The following is a 26,762-nucleotide window of genomic DNA, read 5'->3' as shown; positions in this document are numbered from 1 at the left end:
GTGTTTTTTTTTTTGTCTTTTTAATAATAGCCATTATAACAGGTATGAGGTGATATCTCATTGTGATTTTGGCTTGCACTTCCCTGTTTAAATCTCATCATATTGATTGAAAATTTACTTGGCTATTGAGTTTCCTTATCTCCATAGATCCATATCCATTTTTCTCTAATCTAGAGTCGAAAAGATACTCCATTCAAATGCATATTCTTTATACTAAACAGATGTTGGGTCATGTATTCTTGGACCTTTCCTGGATGAATTAAACTGAACAGAGAAAAAAACATGGAAGAAAATTACCCTTTAGAGTGTTACCTAAAGTCATGTACCCAAAGTCCACTCCAAGTATGCAGCTTTTTGTTTGTTTTCCTGTGGGAGGTGAGTCAACAGAGAATACCCAGTGAAAATAATATCAGCCCCCAGCTGAAGGGAAAAAAAAATCACAAAAACAAGGTCAGATGGGAGAAGTCACATCACTGGGATCATGGAATTCTACAAGTTCTTCAGGAAAGCAAAAACATCTATGACCAAGAAAGAGCATTTAGAATGCTCTATAGGTTAAAATTATTCATGTTATAAACTATGAAAATGCACAAAAATATGTAGGACACAAAAAACTACTTGTATTTTTTAGGATGAAGTTAAAATATGGTATGATGTTAATTACAGCATCCAAAAGTACACAACTTCATCTGTTTTGTCTTACATGCCACACAAGATTATGCACCTTGACACTCAATAAGAATCAAAGGCTGACATGAAGGACTTAACATGGCAAGTTTCTTTTGAAGGCAGGGACGTACCAATTTTCTTTTTAATTTATTTTTTAATGCTTATGTATGTTTGAGAGAGAAAGAGAGGGAGAGAGAGAGCAGGAGCAAGGGAGTAGCAGAGAGAGAGGGACACAGAATTTGAAGCAGACTCCAGACTCTGAGTTGTCAGCAGAGAGCCCCTACAGGGGGCTCGAACTCACCAGCCGTGAGATCATGACCTGAGCCAAAATCACATGTCAGACGCTTAACAAACTGAGCCCCCCAGATGCCCCAAGGACATACTAATTTAAGTCAGATAAATGAAACATGATTTTTCATTTATTTTTCTTTTTTTTAATATTTATTGTTTTTGGAGGGAGAGCGCAATCAGGGGAGGGGCAGAGAGAAAAGGCCAGAGGATCTGAAGTAAGCTCTGTGCTGACAGGCTGACAGCAGCACACCCCATGTGGGACTTGAACTCCAGAACCGTGAGATCATGACCTGAGTGGAAGGTGGACGCTCCACCAACTGAGCCACCCAGGCGCACCGAAACCTAATTTTTAAAATAAATCTAGAGAAAAGTTTATTTCTCAGACTCTTAAAAATGAGAAAATAAAGGTTGTCCATTATTAATTTGCCATTTGCGTCAAGAAAAATGTTTGCAGGCAAATTTGCTTGTATCCTAAACTGAATATTTTTCTCATCCAGATTGCAATAGTCTTTTTTTTTTTTTTCAAATTATGTTTCCTTCTTATCAAAAAGCTTTCTTGAAGTCAATCAAGGTGGGAGGCCAGAAAGTTGATAAGGAGGTCATTACAACAACTCATGGAAGATATAAAACAATCCATTTCAAAGAGTGGGGACTATTTCCTATCAACATTTGCAATATGAGTGATTGTTTAGCAATTCCTCTTCCCCTTTTCCTCTCTTCTTATCCCCTATATGCTCCGTAGTAGAAAACTTTGACCTTGCTAAGAGAAATAATAACATAACACATCTGCACCATCCGTGTGATTAATACCGCCCTCTGAAAAGAGCACCTCAACTGGCAAAATACAACTAAAATGCATGAACACACCGAGGAACTCTTTGCCTTGTTCACCTTCTTTCTAAATAATTCATCAGTTTAATGATAATGACATTCAAATATCATAATTACAGCCGACTCTTTAAAAAACATCAATTCCGGGGCCAAAAAAGGAGTAACCTGCCCCCACTTCTTTTCTCACCATTAGCTGTTAATGCCAAAATATGATCTTTATTCATTTCACTGACATAATATAAAACCAATGTAGATTTCCCATTTTTCATAAAATTTTCATCTGCACTATTAGTGTCACTGATAGCAGACTGCAAAGTGTTGTTAAGCTACAAGATGGAAGACACTGCGAAAACCTCAGCATGTTAAGAAGCCATAAAATTTTATTCAGTTCATTTACTGCTACAGTCCAGTAACCCTGTAGTAAGAGTGTGCTATTTTTATTGTGTATTTATTTAAAGGTTGAATATTTTGTTCCCTGGACTAGACATCTAACCGAGTTAATCAGGACTCCTCATACGCTGCGTTGTATTCTACTTTGGGGTTTATCATCTCCTTGAAAGTGTTTTTGTATTTTGGTGGTTGGGGAAGAGATGACAACAGAATATTGCGAACAAGCTTAGCTATGGATAGGGGGTCACATTTGTGCTCAGAATTCAACCACCAGTGTATGGGCTTCATGTGATGCTTAGGAGAAAGATTTGCTTGGCCCTCCTCTTTTTTCCATCTTCGGTCTCTTCCCAAGCAAATCTCAGGGCAGACTGCAGTGAAGCACAATATAATAGACCTTGTGCTGGTTGGTCTGGCAGGTGGCCAGAGTGCTTGACTGCTCACACAATCTTGCAGAAGTCAGCCACATTTTGCATTTATTGTTTTGCTAGGATGTCTCAGCAGTTTGACATAAAGAGGTAAGATCTTTTTTGAATAGCGTGGTGCAGAACCTGTTTTAGGTCTACTCATGAAACCATAGCCATCTAGAGCCGGCTTGTCTGTATTCATATCAAGTTATATCGTATCATATCCTCATATCATATCATATATCATATCATCATTATGTGAAAGTTGCCGCATGAAGACACAGGGTGCTCTGTGTATCAGTTTTGCCAATATATGGGATGTATTTCAATATCCCAGACTTCTCTGACCACAAACAATGACAGCTACACCAGCGATAATTCCACTATGAAAACAAAATTGTCAAGACAGAAAGGTGTGTAAAAGGGGCAGTTGTTCCTACCAGTCTCTCCCTTAGGGCTGGGGTGTTGGTTGCACTAGGCTTAGCCAACTCCCAGGAAACCCATTACTGTGCAGATTCACTTAGGCCCCAGGAGTACCTGTTTCCTACTCAGTCCCAATTAAAGGCCACATGGAAACTCCAGGTGCAGTAAATAGATAAACTAGCAACAAAAACTACAATAGCAAACAGGCCAGACAAATGATCTACAACATCCATAATACATTCTCGCTGTGTCTGTGACTTGTTAGGAACCTGGAAGACAAGCCTGTCCTTACTTGGTCCCCTCATCTATAATACAGGCTGATAAGGGAACCTATGCCAGTTGCAGTGTTTTCTCTTGAAAGTGCAAAATATGGGATTGATAAAAGCAAAGTGTGCATTTTTAAAGGCACATGAGAGAGAGATTTAAATCACCTGAGATAGTCTGTATTTATTCATTCCAAAGAGGTACAAAGGCTCTGTCTGGGTAGCATTAAAGAGTAAAGGTTCAAAAGGAATATGTGAGAGTCCCCTGGAGACTGGAAACATAAGAATGCATTAAAATGAGGAGAGAGTGTCCCAAAATAGCCAAATAATGACTATTCGTAGTTACTATCTTGTTAGCATCGATTGTGGAATATTTGAGGGCCTGGGAGAATCAATGTATATGGTAAACAATCACCTCCTAAACTGAAATGTCAGAGATACGATACAGAATAATGAATATAAAATCTAGACAAAACTAATGACCAAACAAGATAAACAAATTAAAGCAGATAAGCCACGAAGGGTGAGTGACTAACGATTCAGTTAAGCATAATCCCAGTGAAAATCTGTCCATTTGAACAGCCTTTGCCGCATCGTATCAACACAGGCTGACAGCTGAGCCCCGCATGCTTCCCTTTAGCTTCTGAGGTATGAAATCTGGGCTATGGATGTGAGATGCAGGAGCCAGGTATTCAGGCAGTGGTGGGAAAAACCATTTCCAGATTCTACAATTTCATGATCATCCATCTATCATTCTGGGAGACAAAAGGTTATGTTTTTCTCCTACTATGCACCTGGTGTAGAGGTCTTGCACTCAGACTCCCCCTAAAAATGATTTCCAAACTGTTGTTTTTTTCTTTTTCTTTACCCTTTTTGGTTTGTTGTTTTTGGCTTGCTTTAACATTTTTTAAAGGGTGCTAGAAGCCTTACATGATATTTCTCAATTCTGTTTCTTTGTGCACCTTGCCATTATGCTATTCTGAATTGATCTGTGAACCTTTCCTTATAGCTATATGAGTCAGTAGAGATGGGCTGTGGATGAATCTCACTGGACATGGGTCAACATTGTTTTGAAATAAAAGGAGCCAGCATGGTTTTTTGGTATACCCCATCACAGGAAAAGCAGGGCTTCCACGCTTCAGTCATTTAGCCACCCCTTATATCTCAAAAGAGCATTATTAGACAAAACTGAGATGTTGACACAATCTGGTCTCCACAGTATCTTCCCACCTCCCCTCCCTTCCTCTGTGGGTGTCTTGGTGACTTGTGTTCTCAACCTGTAACTTCCACTATTTTCCTCCCCACCTCATGCCTTTCTTCATTGTCATAACCATCCCAAAACTGACCTGTTGAGGGTCTCATTTCATAAGAAATTTCCTTGAAATAGGTGCTGTCACAGTGGAAAAGGTCTCACATTAATTGAAAAATGTGTGGATAATGACGTGAGACCATTTCTCTTCTTAAGGATATTGTTTTTAAACAAGATTCTCTCCCTTATACAGATACAGATATAAGCAAATTATATATATATGAATATATATCTTAGATTTAGATACAAACAAATTTGTTTTTAATGGTGGAAATTTCAGATACAGTGGTATGCAAGCAAGAGGAAGCTAATTTTTTTTAATTTAATGTTTATTTTATTTTTGAGAGAGAGAGAGAATGAATGGGGAAGGGGCAGAGAGAGAGGGAGACACAGGATCTGAAGCAGGCTGCAAGCTCTGAGCTGTCAGCATAGAGCCCCACGCGGGACTCAAACTCACGAACCATGAGATCATGACTTGAGCTGATGTCAGACGCTTAACTGACTGAGCCACCCAGGAACCCCATGGAAGGAATGTGTTTAGATCAGAGATACTTATCTGCACACATGTGGGGAAATATCTACTCTGGCTACAAATAGGACTTGTCCAACATGATGCTCTGTGAACTTTTATTCTCACCTTTTTTTTTTTAATAACCTAGGAGTTACAAAGGAGTAAGAATTTTACTTAGTAGCTTCAGCAGCAGGAAACTTTAAATTATAAAATTTAGACAGTAAATAAATATATCATTTATAATTTTCTAGTTTGACATTGTTCTAGCAATTTCATAATCAGATATGATTTGAAATCTTTCATATTTGGCTGTGAAATAGATAATTATCCTCTATCTCATTACTTATGTGCATCTGCTGGGTGTTATATATATGATGTGGATCGTCTAATTAGAAAAGGAGTTACAGGGGCGCCTTGGTGGCTCAGTTGGTTGAGCGTCCAGCTTCGGCTCAGATCATGATCTCATGGCTGATGGGTTCGAGTCCCGTACTGAGCTCTGTGCTAACAGCTCAGAGCCTGGAGCCTGCTTCAGATCTATGTCTCCCTCTCTCTCTGCCCCTCCCCCACTTGTGCTCTGTCTCTGTCTCTCTCGCTCTCTCAAAAGTAAATAAGCATTAAAAAAATTTTTTAAAGAAAAGGAGGTGCAAAATTTGTCCCTCACTTTACTCAAAGTGATCAATGACATTCCCTTGGTCCTAGGAGGCATTCAGGTCAGCCTCAACTTGTCGGCCATCACTATGCATAAGAAAATTAGCATACAATTTCTCTTAACAAGTCCAAGTGGCATCTGTGCCACTAATAAGTCTGCTGTACCTACATTAACACGTTGGGCCAAGTAGAAAAGTTAATACAGAAACTTAAGGAGCAAGTCACCTGGCTTTCTAAGGTAGACTCTAATGGCCTGATCTGTGTTTAATTGGTTGGGAACAAGAACTTGGAGATATGGTTCAGGGTCAAATATTGCAGACTGACACCATCGTCCTGCCTGGGATCCTGTTGGATTCCTGAATTAAATGCTGTATGACATGAACTGAGCTGATTTGGCCCCAGCCTTTGTCAGATTATTCAAAGTGGTCAATGGAGTGGCCTTCTGATGGAAAGATTTTCCAAAAGCCAAGATGATATAAAAATAAGGGATACCTATTTAGGGGAGACTTATTTGCTTACATATTTATCTCACATATTTCTGCATGTGTAATGAGCAAACACACTGAGTGCCTCTGTTCTGGATTATCTTTTCAAGGATGTCTGTATAGTGAACTATTTTGGAAGACAGAGGTGGTATCTCCCTCCAGAACAAAGAACAAGTCTTCTTATTGCCTGGGAAGACAGAGATAGTGTTTCCTTCCAAAGCAAAGTGCAGTCATGCTTCCTGCCCAGTATAATAAAGATAATGTCTCCCTCTGGGGCTAAGGGCAGACTTGCTTAATGTCCATTATAAAAGACTTGGCTTCTGTAAGCTAAGGGTTTTCCTCCAAAAATGTGACCCACTCCATGTATAGAGGTCACCAGTCCTCTTTACATCATCCTTTGGGAACTGAGTCTTAAGGAACCATCACAAGAGTTGTTGATATTTTCATTGCTGCTATTTCTGTGAGCAATAAAATCTTTTGTCTCTGACTCAGGAGTGACATGTCTTCTGCCCATATCTATAAAGGTACGGCAGGCTAACTTGTTAGCTTGCAAATCGGGTAAAATCACATCTCTCTCAGAGTGCCTGACAGTCTCTGATGGAATAACACAGGACTGTCTTCTTCCAGAAAAGCACAGTCATTTTGAGGATCAATTATTAGTATTTCTTATAAGCTGTGACTTCTATACATGCAACCAAGGGGATTCAGTATAGATACAATCTTAGAGACCATCCCCCATTCTACAAATAAGAACAATTGAGCCTCAGGCTTATTTACCTAAAACATTTATTTAGTGGCAGAATTTGAGCAGGTGCTCAAATTTTCTTACTTCCTGTTTGGTACTCTTCCCAGCGTATTTCATTAACTATAACAAAACTAAAACTCTAAAGTCTACTTTAGTCTCAGATATCTGATAAATTTTTAATGAATACAGTGTAAAAATGGTGAACGAACATTGCCCATCCCATAACGTGAGAAAGCAATGGGCTCACTAACATCTTAGGTTGGCATGGGCCTTGCGCTGGATCTAGCAGTGATTTTCAGATCTTGGATGAACACACTTTTGACAAGGCACATTTTCCTCTTGGCTAGCTACAGCAACATTTGCAAATGCTCTGAAGTATTTGTTGGCCCTTAAATATGTCATGTGCATGGACAACAGGAATTAGCACTTTCTGTATTCATCCAAAATATAGGATTAGTTTCAGCCATCTTTTATACTCTTGGGGAAATCTTCCTTGAAGTGACAATAATTTAACCTCATTTTTCATTTTCTTTTGAGCCTCTACACTCTTATCTCTGAAAGCCAATAGCCTATGTTATGTTTTCTTCTCTTGGTTACGGCACTCTTCAGAGTAGGCTATCTCATGTATGTATGTGCGACAACCTCCAAATCTCAGAGTCTTAAAACAAATTTTATTTCTTGCTCATTTTACATTTCCACCACAAGGTCTTCGGGAGGTTTTGTCCTGCTTTATCCTCACTCTGAGACCCATGCTGACTGAGCATCCACCACCCTGAACATCGTAAACGCTCCTGGCATCAGCTCTTGAAACATTTGTCTTGAAGTAATATTGCCACAGCTCGTATTTTACCTGCCAAAGCCTGTTCCATGGTCACACCCAACTTAAAGGGAAAGGGCAGCCCAATACTGCCATGTGCCAGGGAGAAGCAGAACCATGTGGCAAGCAGCCTTAGTGACAACCACACTTTAATTGACTTTGACCCCCAGTGTTTGTTTAAAGTTTGGACTGAATGCCCCGTCTCCTTCCTTAGCTTCAACTCCTATTTGGGCTATTCTCATGATTTACGTTAATGACCTTTTCCTTGCTGGAAAATGTTTCCATGTAATTGCAATAAGGAATTATTGCATGATGCTGTTATGTAAGAGAAGTCTGGGTAAAGATTTTTTAAAACAGTGAAGTCAGAGGTGAAAGGAAAATTAGAAAGAGGACTGTAGAAAAGCAAAGGGAAAGGGTGATAGTAAAGAAGACATAGAGAAAAAAGGAATTAGAAAGAGGAAAAGGAATGAAAAGAAGGAAAAGGAAAGAAAGAGAAAAGGCTTTGAGAAGAGGAAATGTTGAAAGGAAAGAAAGCCAGTGGGAAATGAATACTGAGAGCAAAACTTGCACATTTCAACATGCTTAGAACTCCCTGGGAAAAAAAGGTATGAAAACCTATAAGACATTATTTAAATCTTATGATGTTGTGCCCCAGGGCTGAAACCAAGTCCTGGGCTCATCATCTCCAGTTCCCTGCTGACTTAAAGAGAAAAAAATATTTTTTAAAGTGGCAATAGAACAAAAGTTCTGAATCTCAAAGCAACTAATGAAAACACACACATAAACTCTTCAGATTTCTCCTCTTCCCTAGGGCTCATTTTTTCTTAGAAGGAAAAAAATGTGAGAACCCAGCTGAGATCTGAATTTTCTCCCCAACTCTACAGAAAAAGAGGTAGAACATTGCTGGCCCCAAACTTCAAATACCAGGAGACCAAAATGACACTTCAATAAGAGGAAGAATTCTTGAATATATTTTTTTGGTTGCAGGGTTTTCTTCTCTGTTCATAAGCTCTTTATCCCTCTGGTGGGTAGCTTTTTACATGTGTGTGTGTGTGTGTGTGTGAGAGACAGAGAGAGAGACAGAGAGAAAGAGAGGAGAGACAGAGACAGACAGACAGAGAAAGAGAGAAACTGAGGGAAATAGTGGGGTCTGGAGCCTGCTCAGAGAAACCAAAACCAACTAAGCCATAGTGGGAGTATTTACACCATGGAATCAGCACTGTCACAAACACAAATCAGGATGGTTCATTTGTTTTCCAGAGAGTTAGTTGCTGTATTATCAGCACACCCCTGGAAGAGACAGACTATAAGATAAAAAGAAAGAAGTTTTAAAAAAGAGCATATCTGAAGAAAGAGAAAAGAGGGAGAGGAAATCTAAGGAGGAAAAAGAAAAATGAGTAGATTTAGATTTGGAAGAATTTAAAAGTTGAGATTTCCTAAATTCTACCCCATTTAAGCCTTTCTTTTTGTAAGTAGTTTTTGTTTCTTTGGTCTGAAAGTTTCAGATTCTTCATATTTTTTTAACCTGTAAATCAAAAAAATAAAAAAATAAAAACATGCCTTCATGAGAAGCAGACCCAGCCTTCTGCTACTCCAGTGAGTCTCCAAGGGTGATAATTAGGCAAATCCTCTCTGCTCTGGATACATGTTCCTGGCCTGAGTTTTGGAAGCATTACTTTTTTCCACCTGAAAGACAAGCAGATTGCCCACTCAGTCTGCTTTCAGAAACAGTGGAACACAAATTCAGTGATGTTCATAAAGCCCCATGGAAGTTTCTATTCTTTAAGGATTTGATCTCTGTATTTAAAATGCAAAATCTCTGACTCATTAACACTTTAAACATTTACATCTAAGTTTGAATAATCAGCTGATTTTTCTTTTTAGATGGGGAAGAAAGATGATGGAAACATCCAAGCGCGAAATGTGCTCCTTTTATTTTCTTTCCCTTCTTATCCCATTCAGATACCCCTGCTTATAAATATCAAGGGATAACAAAAGAGGAAATACATACAAACCTATAGGAAGGGGTTCGTTTTAGTATTCAAATTAAAAGAGTGAAAAAGAAATTGTAGGTTCCTGCTTTGTTTTGTTCTATTTTGTTTTTTCTTCAAACAGGCTGGGGAAATTTATCAAGGCAGAGATTAGGGGTGGAGAGTAGACAGCCCTCTCAAGGATGTGTATGTTTAACCAACTCTCTCCTGATGGGGGCTCATTGAAATTCTAGTCCATAGGTAGAAACCCCCCATATAAGAAAGAGCAGAGTGAAGAAGCCTGAAAATTCCTACAGCTGGAGCTAGGAGACTTACCGGGTTCCCAAACGCCCAGGTTCTCCACAGGCATACACTCCAGGACCTAGTTGCTAAATTGGCCTGTGTTTCCAGACTAAGAAGGGAGCACAAAGGAGTCCCAGAACGCTGTGGCTGGCCATTTGGATAGAACAAACGGATCAGCACCCGTGACCATGGACTCAAATGAGAGGATAATCAGATCTTCAAACCAGAGAAAGCTCCTCTCTGGTTCTAAGATTCCTCCCTTACAAAATGAACTTACCCCAAATCTCAGTTTAGCCCTCCTGTTTAAATTTGGGTATTACTCCCAAAATGTCTGGGGTAAGAGCCACAGCTTTTGGGTTGCAGTAACTTAGAATCACTTAGAACCTTAAAGGGCCAATTTCTTGTTTCTAGGCTGGGTAGGTAAGAATCAGACCAAAACAAAAACAAACAAACAAAAAAGGATAGATTTTATATCTTGCTCTCTTCACCTATATCAATGTTTAATGACTTGCATATACTTTTTTACAGTTTCTTTCCTGTTTTATTTTTACTGCAGAAGCATAGTGCTCATGCTTTCTTTGTAATTGTTTGGAGAGGTGCAGGGAATTCGCTATATACATGGTTTCGTTTTGTCTTGTTTTTTTGGTGAGTGTATTTGGAGGAGGTGGTAACTCACCAGCAAAGCCTAGTATAATAGCGGACTATAATAATACTAAGCAATCGAACCTGAACCTTTGCTCCTGGCATGCTATTTGGATTGCTTTGATAGTCTCTTGTAATTTGGAGCTGCTGCCCTCTACATCTCCACCCCCCACCCCCGCCCCCCCCCCCACACACACCCTTCCAGTCTCGCCTTTTATCACCTCCTTCCATTTGGAGGCATGCTCACAGACATGTTTTCTTCTCTCAGTCGTTTGCAAAGGCCTCCTTCGGCCCCCATTCCATAATCAAAGCCCTTGTTCCCAACTATTCTATGTTTCCTCTGAACCTCTCTGGAGTACAATTCTCTCCTTAGAACTAATTGGCTATCTGTATATCCTGCCTTGAACTACAATTTAATTCTGTCTCTATGTAGCTCTGTTCTCCTTACTTCCCAATTTATATTATGAGGACCTTAGGAACATACAGCACATCTTCATCTTTGGTTCCTAGCACAGCTCTGTGTATATCGGTGGTTTGTAAGGAGCATTTGATGAAATAATGAAGGAAAGAATCAATTCATCTCTCAGATGATTGAGTCTTGAGTGGCAGAGGGTTACTATTTCAATGATATGATTATTGTCTTTCCCACAGTCTTTTGTGGAGAGAGTATACAATCTCCGTGTGGTTGGAGAAGTATTTCTCCCACGTGATTACTTACTTTGAGTGGATTTTACATCAGTTCTTTAGGTTTTCTGCTCAGATTAGAGCAAATTCAATTGGCACCTTGATTTACACATCTATTATGCTCTTCTTTAGTGCTGGATATTCTGTATACAAAAAAGAGTGTGAAAAATCTATGCCCTCAACAAAGTCATGTTGTCATGTGGAGGATAGGAAATAAATGATTGCAGTAGGACAAACAGGCATGTAAACAAGCTGTTGGGAGCAGAAACAGGGCACTCTTTAGGGTATGATTTAGAAAGGGAGAGACTCAGAGATGAAGGGATAATTATTTATTTTACATTCTTTCCTTACATGTAAATGACCTAAATATATAATAAATATATTACTTAATGAAGGAGCTAAAATTCTGTAGTCTTGACTGGTGGTTATATAACTTTCATTTTCAAATATGTAGCCCAATGTGTGAAAGTGAAAGTAGGAGTACCCTGATTAGGAGGAAGGGACTTATTCCCCCTCCCTTCCTCTTTTTAGCCTTGACCCTGGAAAAGGATCTAGAAACACACTTTAAAAACCATTCATAGGGACACCTGAGTGGCCCGGTCGTTTGGGCATCCGAATTCGGCTCAGGTCATGATCTCATGGTCTATGAGTTCCAGCCCCACATCCGGCTGACAGCTCAGAGCCCGGAGCCCACTTTAGATTCTGTGTCTCCCTCTCTTGCTCTGTTCCTCCCCTGTTCATGCTTTCTGTCTCTCTCTCAAGAATAAATAAAACATTGAAAACAATTTTTTTAAACAAATAAATAATAAAAACCATTCATCAAACAAAGACTTAAGAATAGACATTTAAAATTCTATTAAATCATAAAGACTGAATAGTTGAAATTAGAGCATGTCCATGTAATAATGAAATATATCACTTGAAAAATAAAATCCTCCTCTCAGTTATTATGAATTTAGAAAATTAATAAAATATATGGAGAAAATCTCTTTGATCATTAGGAAATAGAGGGATGAATCTCATAATCCCAAGAGATGATATAAAGTAAATAGTGAGTATATAATTACTTTGTATAAGGTATTTGCAGATAATAATAGTAAAATGGATCATCAAGGAACAGCTCCATAATAACAGTCCTCCAAACATTGAATCTGATGCCAAGAATAACAATCATTTTCCGAAACATGGGTATGACAGAGTCATAGTCCACGACTCAATGAACCATGTGGCCAACTTAGACACATTTTCTATGTTTCTGATTGCTTGGAAATTGAGAAATTAATATTACCATGGGTAAAAACATGGTCACAGTTTTTGACCCAAAACGGATATTTTCCTTTTCTGCATGACATGAATTTTAAATGAAGTTGCCTTTTCCTGTTGAACAGAGTCAATCAGAATACGTGCGTGTGTAAGTCACACATTAGTTTCAGTTCTTGTCCTCCCAAATCCCCTCTGGGTCCTTTTCCAAGTCCCAGTTGTATTGGGTGTGTGCACAGTTCATGAGGTTCTAAAGAAATGAGAGTTGGCTGTGTCTTTTCTTGAAACTGAAATTAGTTATATTCATCAGAAGGTAGTGTGTGTTTGAGATTTTGCCCCATTATCCTGTGATTAATAACTCATGGAAAAAGGCATCAAGATCTCAGTCTGAAACTGAAAATTACTAGAACAACTGCCTGTTTTATATTCTCCTGTCGTGTGGGGTTAAAAACAATAACAACCTATATGGACTCTTGAAAAAAGAAACGGAATAACTGAGAAGAGCGTTGTTCTCTGTAGTACAAAGAGCCCAAAGGCTTGGGAAGTGAAAGGACTTAGACTTTTTTTTCTGTTTTGTTTGTTTTTGTGTTTTTCCCTTTGGGCCATCTGCAAGTGAACCGGTCTAAATTGGTTTAATCAATCAGGAATTTGCAATTCTATACTAAGTGCAATGAGAGATAGGAAAAGACTGTAAAATTCGAAGAGGTATTCTGTGAAATTGAGGCATACAAGAGGCAGGCTCCAACTGATCCTTTGATCCAGCTCTTAGACATTTCCTGAAGGGCTGAATACCAGACATGTCCCCCTTTCCAATACTCCTCCAACATTAACTACCAGAGAGGAAAGATTATACTCCTAGTTAGTAATTATATTATGGATCTTTAAAATTATAGGGCTAAGCAATAAAGGTCCATGAGTCATCTATAATATGAAAAAAAAAAAGCTTTTTTTTCAGTAACTGAGGAAAAGCTGCTCAAATGTCATGTTTCTTTGCCTTGTGTAAAATAACATCAACTCACTGGTATAGGAGAGGAAAAATGTTTTCTCTACCCTTCTAGGTTCTTTTGGCTATTCAATTAATTAAATTGACATGAGACGTATTAACAGGAGAAAAACAAATTTAATCACATATATACAGGAGCCCCATAAGAAAATGTGAGTCCCAAAGACAAGTGGGTTCAGTTGAGGCTGAGCTAAAAGTGGAATACTGGCCTAGGGCTTTAAAGGGGAGGAAAGCAATTCAATACAGACCAATTCACAGGGCAATAAAAAGAACAAATGTTTGATAATTAGATGTTTGCCCTGCCATATCGATGGGTCACTCAGAGATAAAATTTATCTCTGATAATAGCTCTTATTCTGGGAAAGACCCCCAGTTTAGATTCTTTAGGTAGTTAAGGGAGGGGCAGAAGTCTCCCTTGAGCCTGCAGAGACTCAATTGTTTTCAGTTCAAAATAGTCCACATGCCAAAGTGGCACGTTTTTTGCGGAGACCTGTTCCAAATCCCTTCAGTGAGATACGGCCTTGAACTGGATAATAACATTTCAGTTTAAAAAGGTCATCTTATCCCAGCAAGTATGTGAACTCCACCAGAGGCAGGACAATGCCTTCCACTTTGGATTTCCCACTGTCCTAGGCACAGTGTTTTTGTTTTTGTTTTTGTTTTTGTTTTTGTTTTTGTTTTTGTTTTCAGAGAAAGTCAATGTCAAATGCCTGTGAGTTTTACAGGGAAAAACTGAAAGTGTGAAATAGGGTCTGGAAATTAGAATAAAACACCCAACTAAGCCCACATGTATTGTGTGCTTTCATTATCAACGATTGCTTTAGACTCTGTGGGCCACTTTTATCTGAAAAAGAGGTGGTGAAAGCAGTGTTTTTATATTCCCTCCAATACATGTTTACTTGAAAAATTCTTTTTTTTTTTTTATTTTCGGGACAGAGAGAGACAGAGCATGAACGGGGGAGGGGCAGAGAGAGAAGGAGACACAGAATCCGAAACAGGCTCCAGGCTCCGAGCCGTCAGCCCAGAGCCTGACGCGGGGCTCGAACTCACGGACCGCGAGATCGTGACCTGGCTGAAGTCGGACGCTTAACCGACTGCGCCACCCAGGATTCTTTTAAAAATTAGACTTAACAGGGCACCTGGGTGACTCAGTCATTTAAGCATATGACTTCAGCTCAGGTCATGATCTCCTGTTGGTGGGTTCAAGCCCCCCCCACATTGGGCTCTCTTTTGTCAGCGCAGAGCCTGCTTCAGATTCTCTGTCTCCCTCCATCTCTGTCCCTCCCCTGCTCATGTGCTCTGTCTCTCCTCTCTCAAAAACAAACAAACATTTAAAAAATTAGCCTGAAATAAAAATCCATGTTTTGAAAGTTTAAGAATTTTAGTAATCAGACCATTTTTATCTGGACTTTCAGACCAAAACCCTTTGAAGAGCTACCTCGGTACATTGTGTATTGTAGACATTGATTTTGTTAATTTCCTCCTTTGGAACAGACCTGGTTGCTTTATTGTTGTTGTCTTTTTATTTTATTATTCTATTATTGGCTAAATCATCAGAGAAATTCTGTGAGTGCATGAGAGAACTAAAGATGTATTCAGTTTAATCAAAGTCTAAATAGCTTGGAAGTCTAGGAAAATACATACATACATACACACACACACTTAAGATTTTATGTAGAATTATTCATACATGCAGGATGCCTTGTGAGGTATCTTTGAGTAGTGAAAAGAGGAACCAACCTTTGGAAGTTCTATTGTCTCATTCCAGTGCTTATATTCACTGGTCTTGTGACCTTGGACAACATCTCTCTCTGGGATCCTCACCTATATATTAGGAGAGATAGGAGACCAGTGGGCTACATAGCTAATCATACCCACACCATTTTTTAGTGTAAGTGTATATATACCTATATGAATGATACAGGTTTCTGAAATCAGACTTATGGAGAACAGATTTTGACTGAATATACTATTGTTACCTGACTTTAATGCAGAATCCTAGCTTTGCTACTTATTTTCATATCGCTTCCTTCAAAACTAGAAAAATAACCTTTTTTTTCCCTTTGACTCTTGGCATGACTGCTGGCGACAACCCATCGCTGAAGTGCTTGAGTAAATAGAGAATAGGAGATTTCTTAAACAAGTGAATTATTTAAATCTGCATATGCAATGAGACTTGTTAGGCAAAATTTCTGCTCAGTAAGACCCCCAGGCTCTTAAGAAGATATTTGATATGTAATTTCCTAAACTGCTTACTGTAGTTTTTGCATCTTATTGTTTATTTTGCATGAAATTGTATTGTCAGTAGGAAGGTTCCCAGAGAGAGTTTTGATTGAAATATGCTTGGATGAGCATTAGGCTTTATTTTTGTGTGTGTGTGCACGTAATAATATTAAATCTTCAAGTTATTGCAAGTTGGATATTTGCCAAGATTTGAATCAAAATGGTTCCTTTTCTTTGTGTTTTCATTATGTTTAGTTCCTATAAATAATGCACATTTTCTCCTTAGTTAAGCAAAAAAGATGTAAGAGGAAATGAAATGTATTTAATTAGTAAGCACAAACATTTCTAACACATACCTGCTCTGTATCTGAGGTAAGCAAGGGTCCTCTAATTTCCTTTGTCCTTACAGCTTCAGCCTCATTTGTCTCTGACTTTACCTTTCAAGTCTATGGCTTCTGGCCTCAAAGTCAACTCACTTTGGGTGGTATAAGCAAAGGAGAGCCCGTGTATATAGACCGCACGTATTCGCGTCAATAGGTTAGCAGGTACCAAGCATGGGCAAGGCGTCCAGAACTGTCTTTGTCACCATAATGAAGCCAAAAGACATATGACTCTTCTCTTCCTGTATAGTGAGTAGAAAAGGTTTTCACACGTGAGACCAGTTTTCAAATACAACTGGCCAATAACAGTTATAAAACCAATCATACATAAGGTGAGAGATCAACTAGACAACTGGCAATACACACGCATAAACACACACACACACACACACACACACACAAGCACACAGAATATGCTTCTAAAACATAAGAACTCATTTACGCAAAATGAAATATTTCAAATATCCTGAATTTTTCTTCTCAACTTTTTTTTCTCCTCTCTTCTTCTTTGATTTATAACCTTTCTCTCTATATCTCTGTCTCTGTTTCTTTGTACTTTTCTCTCGGTCTCTTGTTTTTCTTCACTTAGGATATTTTTCAAAAGCCACAGTTTCTTAAGATTGAAACTAGTCTGGTGACTTTTTCTACCCAGTTTCTTGATAAGAACTAAATGTTAGATGATTTCTTGTGTATCCTACAAAAAGCTAATATGTTTAAAAAATAAAAAAATAAAAATAAAAAGCCCCTGGTGAGATTAATGTTCCAGCAGGCCTTGAACTTGCCTTAAAACTTGGAGCCTACTGTTCCAAGTTTGCGTGGAAAGTACCAGGAAGAGGAGAGAGTAAAGGAGTTTAATTTCAAGTCAAGCTCAATTTTAGTATTTTCAGCTTCTCTGTTCTGTGGTAGTTTCTCTATATGTCTCCCTTTTATTCTATAATCCATAGCTCATAGCAAAAAGTATAGGCACTTAACTAGTCTGTGATTTGTCAGGTTTCTTAGTCGTGACCCAACCCCCCCCTACAATGGAATATACATTCTTTGGGAAAGGGAAGAACTGTGACCCATTTGGGTAATGACTAGGCCACATCTAGGAGCCTACTAAAAACTCGTATTATCTGAGTGATTGAGTTGTTAGTTCACTAATGTCCTAATTATGAAGGTTTTTATGATACAAGTAATATAGGAACAAATATACTAAGCCAGAGATGCTTCATACTGTGCTCTAGAGTCCTAAATAGACAACTAATTTCTGAAGGAAAAGGAAGCTCCCTTTTCCCTCCCCCTCTCTGTTCTTTTTCCATATTTGTAACATGATGGCTTCTTTGCTCCCCCACCAGGAAGAGATGAAAAGTGAAAACTGTCTTCATTTTATCATGGACCTCCAAGCCCCTCATGGTTGCATCTCCTTTCTGGGAGTAGGTCGGTTTTCTAGATGACTTTCAGTAAGAAAAAGATACTTAAACAGAAAACTGTTTCTACTCTGGAGGAACTGGAGACTTTTAAAAATCATTTGAAGCAAAGTATATGACTCAGTTTGTTGTTGGGATGAAATTACTAATGCACAGAATGAACTGTGACTTAAATTGAATATTGTGCTGATTAGGTTTATGTTTGGGCCGTTCTTGATAAGGCTCTTCTCCATTACCCTGGTAATTGAACGCTGGCTCCAGTAATAAAGATGCAAGTTTGGGGGCGCCTGGTGGCTCAGTCTGTTGAGCGTCTGACTTTGGCTCAGGTCATGATTTCACAGTTTGTGAGTTCAAGCCCCTCATTGGCTCTGTGCTGACAGCTCAGAGCCTAGAGCCTGCTTTGGATTCTGTGTCTCTCTCTTTCTGCTCCTCCATTGCTGACACTTTCTTTCTATATATATATATTAAAAATAAATAAAACATTAAAAAAATTTAAGATGCAAGTCTGTTGTTATCCAACAAGAAGCTAGGAGGAAATTAAGTGCTTGGCAAAAATGATGTACCTTAGAAACTCCAGGTCTTACATCTTGGGCGTCAGCCTGATTTCTCAGGCTTGGGAATCCATGGTAATTTCTTATGTGTTTTACTTCCAGTGTGAGTTTTAAGACTGCTCGAGTGAGCTGTTCCAATGTTCTCATCTCCCGATCCCTCATTACTTTGAGCCAAAGATTTATTGTTCGGTACTTTGGAGGGTGTTGCTTGTATGCAATTATGCTGGCTTAATTGTAGTTCATTCTTCCCCATATATTGTTGTGTGACCTCGTGCTCACTTTATTGTGGGCTCTTGCTGTCAGGCCTAATCCCTGGAAAGATGTAAGTACATCAGAATTCATTACAAAAAGAAAAGAAAACACAAGTTGGGGTGGAAGAAAGCTCGCAAATGGGGAGGCAGCTTAACCTGCTGCTACTGCCTTTACAGACAGAAAAATAAAAACCCTGGGTAAAATGGTCCCCAGTGCAGTCCTAATCCAGGTCTGTGACCCAGTAGTCACCAGTGTAAGGTTCGATCATGGAAAAGACTGAAGTTAAGCTAGAACTAAGCTAGAAAAAATGGTAATGCTTGTGTCTTCCTGCAGTCTCTCATCCTTTTCTGCTCTTTTGTTCCTGAACTTCCTTTCACACCATCCGCATTTGCCCTTTGTCTCATTACACCCCACCAGCTGCCACTGCCATCTCCTGGCTCTGCAAGCTTTTATTCAAGCCCTTTCTCCATGACATCAAAATCTGATTTCAGGAAAGCATCAGAAACTCGTTCACTCTTCGGTGATTACCTGAATCCACAATATAGGGTAGAACCCCAGTGGAACTGCCAGAGGGATCAGCGTTTCTTAAACCTGAACATGAATTAGAATCACCTAGAGGGCTTGTGGAAACGCATATTGTTGGGCTCCAATCCCAGGGTCCCTCATTCAGCATTCATGAGACAGGGATTGAGAATTTGCATTTCTACCAAATTCTGAAGCAATACTGATGCCATTGCTCTGGGGGCCACACTTTGAGAACTGCTGAACTAGTGATCTATCTGCTACCTTCAGATATTAGCCTAACCCACACACAAACTCCAGTGGGAGCACAGTGACCTCACAGAAGAGCTTCTGTCAAGCCTGGTTTTCCCTGGCTCCCTTGCTTACAGTAAAGTTGTGAGCTTGGCAGGTGGGAGGATGCTCTCTGATAACGTAACTCACAACCTTGAACTGACTTCTAAATTTTTTCTAATGTTTATTTATTCTTGAGAGAGAGAGACAGAGACAGAAAGAGAGAGAGTGTGAGCAAGGGAGGGGGAGAGAGAGAGAGAGAAAAAGAGAGAGAGAGAGAGACAGAGACAGAATCTGAAGCAGGCTCCAGGCTCTGAGCTGTCAGCACAGAGCCCGACGGGGGGCTCAAACTCATGAACTGTGAGATGGTGACCTGAACTGAAGCTGGACGCTTAACTGACTGAGCCACCCAGGCACACTGAACTGACTTCTAGAAGTTTCCTGCTCTTCCTGGAAATATGTGTGTCTCCAAAAGAAGTGACAGCACTGGGTCCTGATATAGGAAAAGAATGAATGGCTTGGGGTACAATTTAGTGACAGAAGAAGATGCGAGATATTTCTAGGCAGAGAAGACCTGACAAACGCCCTTCCCATCCTGACCTTGAGCTGCCATATAGCAACACCTGGACTTTTGAGGCTCTTATAACCCACTGCCCTATCACAGAGGAGAATAGACACACACCTCCATGCTCCAGGAAAGGACTGGGGTATCTTGGGAAATTGTGCTGTTTAAAGTGTTACGTGATTGTCTCCCAGATAGATAGATAATACTTTTTTAAAAAAATACAACTAATGTTTTGAATTTTTTTACCATTGCATCACACTGCCTTCCATAGTGTGTTTTCCTACTGGCAATCTCTTATAGTTTTGAAGCTTAGATTTACTCCTTCTAATCTATGTGGATGTGTTCTTTCTGCATTTGCATGACTAAGTGGCTTCCCTGACTCCTCAAGCTTTTGCGTGTATCTGTACTTACCTTCTCCCTTCAGGGTTAATGTTTGCGCTGTTTCTTCCATCATTTCAGGTATAGTCAACTTATTTTGGTCCACTGGAGTTGTCCATTTTGTTGTTAGAGTGTCAGTGTTCCTGGACATGTAATCAAGATAAAGGGAAACTGATGACATAGAGCATTGTGATCTGATTTCAGAGGAGACTGAGGCCTTGATATCTTCATCCTTCAAACTTATGTTTCTTACCTAGTATCTGGAATTGCAGTGTGCCATTCATAGCTTCTAATGACAAATAAAAAAGAAAGACTAGCTTAGTGTTTGGCATGTAGAAGGTGTTCATTACATGACTGAATAATACGTAAATGAGTGGATTTATTTATCCCAAGGCTTTCATTCAAAAGAAATTGCTTGGTGTTCTTAGACTGCTGGTACCTAAAGGGGGTTTCACTCACATGTCAATGTGATGAAGGTTCTAATAGTTGGTTTTGATATGCAATGGTTCCTTGAGGGGTATCCAAGGTAGGAGGAGTGGGAAAAGACAGGGACTCAAAGGGTACACTTTCAGATCTCAGAGTTTGCCCTCAGGCTTACCTCTCCAGTGGTCCCCAGCTGTCATGATCTTGCTCTGGTTTCTGCCTTCTCTAACTTGAACCTGAATCTATGCCAGTTAGCCCTCTAGCACCTGTATATGGTTGCTGAGAATATAATCGCCAAAAACTGATTAAATGTTAAATAGAAATTATAAATGTGAAATTTCATAGCATAGCATCTGATCCAGAAGTCAGCACTCAATACACACTTGATTCATTTGAATAAAGTCACGGCCCCCAGGGATTGTTGCAAATCCAGTTTTTCCCTGGTTTTGTGTTTGTTAATAGTCCTAGTTCCAATCTAATTTATGATCTCCTCGGAGGAAATTCCCAGGATTGCACCCAGAAATGGGATTCAGGTAAAATAGGAGGGCTGGGGAGGTGGAGGCATAAAGCTAACTTAACCACGCAGAAGGCTGTCAGACCTCACGGATGGACAAATGAAAAGCAGGTACAGATTCTGTGCTAGGCTCATTAACAGGGTGTGGGGCTGTGGGAACCCCTGCCTCAACTTCAAGAGGCTGAATAGATGACACATACCTTGTATCATCGTTCAATACTAAAGAAAAGCTCTTTTATGCCCCTTCTTATCTCATTCCTCTATCTGCTTCTCACCCAGTACGTCATTGTACAAGCAAGCTCAAGTCCCACTCAGACTCATTACTTTAAACATCAAGAGAGTAATTCTACTCTTCCCTTGTCTCCTGCTCTAAGGTGTCTGACTCCAATGTTTCTATAGCACAACCAACTTTATTCTTCTCTCAAATGGATCCTGCTCCTTTTCTTCTCTTTAGTTTACCAGTACCAGCTCAGGTATTCCTCCTCACATAATGTTTCACAACATAACACATCCACTTGCATTTTATTGTTTTCTCCTTTATCTGTTAAAACTCTTTCCCAGTTAGTATGGTGTATTTTCTCTCTTTATTTCCTTCCTCATTAACTTTTTTATTTTCACCTTCATTATTGCAATCATGATTCAAACAGTGGGATAATCATTGTTTGAAATTTTAGTGGTTAGTGACATACCTGTTTTAAGGCAAGAACATCATATAATTTGAAGTGGCAATTAGGAATAATCAAGAACTACTGCCAATAACATATAAATCCTTGAAAATATTCCTAATTCCCTTCAAAACATCTGTAAAATCTCTACCTACCTTTTCATTCTCCCCTAATTAAAAAAGCTTGTCTCAGTATTAGCTTAAAATATAGACAATATATTATTTGAATTTTAGCACTTTTTTGGTTTGTTTTATTGAATTAATAGCATTGTAAAGGTGTTTCATTTTATATTATACAAATTTACTTTACAGTGTTTCATTTTGAACATATAGCCTAAGGAGTTAAATAGGCATTGGAATACTCTCCCAGAAATCTCAATCGCTATAATATTGTCCCACTGGAGAAATCTAAAAGATTTTCAAACAACTGATTTATAAAGAAATTTTTGGAAAATAATCTATTAATAGTTGGAGTCCACTGAGCAGATAAGACTACTTTTCTTGATATCTCTTTTGCCCTGAATTGATTGCTGAAAGATTTTTTTTTCTTAAAAATAAGATTATATTTTATGGTATAGATATATTAATGATTTTTGACAAGTTGAGCATTAAAAATACAATAAAAGCAAATAAATTATTGAGCATGAAATGTCTTTTGACTTCTTAGTTGCAGAAGATAAACGTATAGTTGGAAGTTCTTGTGCACCTAGAAACAGAAGAAAAATTCAGCATGAGCAATGGGTATTGAAATGCACTGAGGAAAACTGAAGGCAGGTTTTGAAACTTAATGAACAAGCTATTTCAGAATAAATAATAGGGTACCTGTGTCTTCAAATGAAGTCCTCAGAATAGCTACATAAATACTGTTCACCAAATAGTTCCCTATCACTTTGAGTTTAGGTATTGCCACAAAACTTGTTTCATCTAATAAGATAAAAACATTTCTGGGTGGAAGTTTTAAGGGCTAGTAAGCAGTTCAACACATTCTCTTTTCCTCAGGTGAAGTGAATGGTAACATTTCTGCGTTGGTCCTAGAGAGGAGTGTCTAACTGACCTATGTTGTATGTTTTGTCAAGTAGAATATCAACTTTGGAGGTTTGCCTGTTACTGCAATGGAAACTAACCTATCTTGACTAACAAAAATGTTCACTTAGAATATAGATTTGATGGCCATATGCCAAACCTCTTGAATCAGTATCTGGGTCCGGTAAAGCCTAGAATTCTCAATTTTTAGCAAAATCTACAAATGTTAGGCTTCCTACATTTTTAGAACTATTGATGTATGGAGCTGTTAGGCTTTTGCATTTTTTTTAAATCAATACAAAATGTATGTTAGGTTCAAGTGGTGAAAATCTTACATCTTCGACCCAGGACTTTGGCTTCCATCTTCAGGACAATAGAGTGACTGCATAAAATTGCGTAAAAGACATTTGTGTTCATGAGGTACCACAGAATAGAGTTTAAGTACAAAAATAAAGCAAAAAACAAAAAACAAAAAACGTAATTTGAAGCTGTTGCCAAAATTCAAGGTAGAATGTCGCTAGGGTAGATTTTTTTGTTTTTTTAATGTTTATTTAGTTTTAAGAGAGAGAGTGCACATGAGAGGGGCAGAGAGAGAGGGAGACACAGATGTGAAACAGGTTTTACGCTGTCAGTGCATAGCCCGATGTGAGACTTGAACCCACCAACTGAACTGTTAGATCATCACCTGAGCTGAAGTGGAAAGCTTAACAGACTGAGCCACCCAGGAACCTGGTTAGGATAGATGTTTTAACTCATTTCTTGATTATGAGGCTTCGAACACAGAAAAATGGCCACTTATATATGCATATATATTGGAGGGTATATGATGTGGAGGGGATAATTTACTTGGGAATTAGACTGAAAAGTTAATGTATAAGTTGGAAAAAAAAAATCTCATAAAGTGAAATCTATTATTGGAACCCAAGACTTTGGATACTCAGAAGTACTGGATTATCTTTTTTTTTTTTTTAACTTTCTTTTAAGGCTGAGGATTTTATTTCCTTAGGATAATAAAGGCCAAGTTGCTGGGATAAATAAAAGTGTAGATAGATGAAAGAGAGAGAGAGAGAGGGAGGAAGGGAGGGAGGTAGATAAAAGTATCTTGTTTTATATGTTTCTATACCTTGGGTTTTCCAAGTATGTAGAAGGAAATTAATGTAAATTAATTGTAAAACTAGTCATTCCACTGTATCCATAATGCACACTAAGCATAACTGTGCATAGCTTATTATAAATCTCTTCCTTCTTTCTAAACTCTCTTCTCTGATATTCTATCCAGTTTGGATGAACTGTATCTCATTTCTACTACCTCTTTAACATTAACATTTAACTCAGGCTTGGCCAATTAAGGTGTTCCATTTCCTTTCCATAATGATGGGTTTAAAATAGACATAGAACCTACATGGTATCACCATGAGTCATGCTCATGACTTTACTAAAAGCCGTCAAAAGAGAGGAATCTTCTTCACTACAGTGTTGATGATGTTCCTTTCTTCCTAATGTGGTTACTTTCTTTGCTGCATTACACATTCTGTTCCACTGGAAAGGAAACATATAAGAAATTCATCTGAGAAAGGCAGGAGATGGACGCCTGGGTGGCTCAGCCAGTTAAGCATCTGACTCTTCATTTCCTCTCAGGTCATGATCTCACACTTTGCGAGTTGGCTAGTTAGAGCTCCATGTCAGGCTCCACACTGACGGTGTAGAGCCTGCTTGGGATTCTCTCTGTCCTTCTCTCTGGCCCTCCCGCTCTGTCTCTTAAAATGAACATCATAAAAATAAAATAAAATTAAAATTATAAGATGAAAATATGAAGTTTGAGAGGAAAATCCAAAACAGGGAGGACTTGCATCCTGCCTCCTATTTCAGATTGGTGGAAGAGACTGATTCACACAGTGCTTCGAACCAACACTGGAACAAGATGGAACAGGAAGTAGCACGATGGAAGAACATCTCTGGTAAAAGGGAGTTGACCCAAGACTGCACGTGTTTATACCCCCAGACTCTGTATAATGTGGAGTAAACTATGGTGAGTGAGACAGCCAACAGTCTTGGGAATTGAGAGCCAACAGCCTTGGTCAAGCAGACAAGGAACATGCCAAGACCAATGAAGATAGCATGTAAACCAGCCACCACTCTCCATAAGGGTTCATGAGCTTTTCCTATAACCAGTCACCATTTAGGGTAAGAGAAAATAGATGGGCCAATTTCTGAGCAGAGAGAATTGTTTGAATCTCATATGTGATTGCGTGTTTTCTGAAACATCTTGAGATGCTCTAAAATAGTCTAGTGTAAAGTGGCAGAGACTGTGTTTTGTTTTGTTAATTGAATATAGTTGACACACAATGTTAACATTAGTTTCAGGTGTACAACATAGTGATTCAACATCTCTATACATTATGCTATGCTCACCACAAGTGTAGCCACCATCTGTCACCATACAACACTATTGTAATGTCATTGACTAAAGACTGTATTATGTTTAATAGGTGGTGGGAAGAGGCGCCACCTTTAGCATTAATGGAAACTTCAGAACAAAACCAGAGTAGCGATACATGCAACATACTTTTATTTCTTTGCATCTCTGAGAGTATGTAATGCCTAACTCCACAGATATAGCCTAGTATGCTAGCGACTTTTTTTGCTATCATGTAGGAATATTGTCTGAGAATGAAGAACACAGAGAGGAAAAATGATCAAGGGATAGAGAAAACAGACTGAATCCCAATGACATCTTTGCCATACTGAGGGTGTAGCTGCCATTGGACTGCTCACATTCATGAAATAATACATTCATCTTTTCCCCCAAGCAAGTGTGAAATGTATTGCAACTTATTATAAAGGCAGTGTAACTTTTCACTAGCTGGGTAACCTCAGCACATTATTTACCTTTTTGAGACTGAGTTTTCTTATCTGTGGAAACACCTCACAGTATTTTTAACATGATAATTTAAACAAGATAATTGATGCAAATAACTTAGCATATTACCTCACTTGATTTATAGTGGTTTTATTATTATTAATGATACTTCTTAGTCATTTACCAAGATACATTTTCTAAAAGCTATAACATCCCTTGGAAATACACATAACTTTTAGAAATACCTATTGTTTATTTTTCTACTCTAAAGTTGGTTGATAAAAATCTGGCTAAAATGCTATTTTCCCCCCATGCTTTAGGTCAAAAAAACATCTGGTTACCATTCCTGGGATGATTCCTCTTGGCTAAAAAGGACATTCCTGCCTTCTTGAAAGCTCAATGTTTGTCCATATCACTGAAATCTGAAGTGTAGAAAAAAAACAGTTTAAAATATTTTTTTTGGCTTCTCACTGCAGTAAAACATAATTTGGCTGAAATAATGAGATTCAATTGCTCATAAGCTTAAATAACGACAGTTGGGTGGTATTTGTTGTCAAGTCTCCTGTTTCAGAGGCAAGCTTTGCTATTGACTCATTTTGATACATTTTCTAGAGATTAAGAATTTGGGAAAGGGGGCTAAGAAAAAAATTACCAAAGCGGTACACTGAATTCTTATCAGGTGCAAACTCTTGTACGTTAAATTCTGATTTCTTTTTCGAGTGCTTCTCAACCTTAATTTACTGACACCAGCTATCAAATATTTTTTGTATCATTTCTTTTCCAGTTATCCAGGTCCCAGACTCAAATATTTTGATCGGCATAAATTCCAATCAAGTCTGATTATGTTTCTTTGGAAGAGTTAATTAAATTATTCCTTTTAGTGTTCTGGAAGGCAAATGCCAAGCCATGTGGGTTGCAAATGACCTTTAGAACACTTAGAGATTTGCATGCATGTGACACACGGGTTTACTGACATTCCCCATCCCTTCTCTCTTTGAAACATAGAAAGAGCAAGTAGATTTCACTTGAGAGACACTTCTAAGTGAGGAAAGATCATTTTCATCATCTCCAGTCTCCTTT

The 26,762-nt window shown here is 38.7% G+C and overlaps 2 long non-coding RNA genes across 3 annotated transcripts in view; both read right to left on the bottom strand.

The window, feature by feature from the left end:
- Positions 1-15,867: 15,867 nt before the first annotated feature.
- Positions 15,868-23,243, bottom strand: LOC131489781 (uncharacterized). Of its 2 annotated transcripts, none has more exons than XR_009250738.1 (3): positions 20,797-23,243; positions 20,232-20,341; positions 15,868-16,493 (listed from the first exon to the last, which is right to left on the bottom strand). It is a non-coding gene; the product is annotated as an uncharacterized LOC131489781 (long non-coding RNA). The 2 variants fall into 2 exon arrangements; XR_009250739.1 differs by lacking the exon at positions 15,868-16,493 and adding an exon at positions 18,283-18,523.
- Positions 23,244-23,341: 98 nt separating this feature from the next.
- LOC131490160 (uncharacterized) overlaps positions 23,342-26,762 on the bottom strand; it is a 322,159-nt gene continuing 318,738 nt past the window's right edge. Inside the window, exon 4 of the long non-coding RNA XR_009250972.1 lies at positions 23,342-26,104. This is a non-coding gene — a long non-coding RNA (uncharacterized LOC131490160). The remainder of the gene's footprint in view (positions 26,105-26,762) is intronic.

Source organism: Neofelis nebulosa, chromosome 11 (genome assembly GCF_028018385.1).
Source record: "Neofelis nebulosa isolate mNeoNeb1 chromosome 11, mNeoNeb1.pri, whole genome shotgun sequence".
In the NCBI taxonomy this organism is placed as follows: Eukaryota; Metazoa; Chordata; class Mammalia; order Carnivora; family Felidae; genus Neofelis; species Neofelis nebulosa.
Note: the sequence above shows the minus strand (reverse complement) of the source record. Positions and strands in the feature narration are given on the sequence as shown.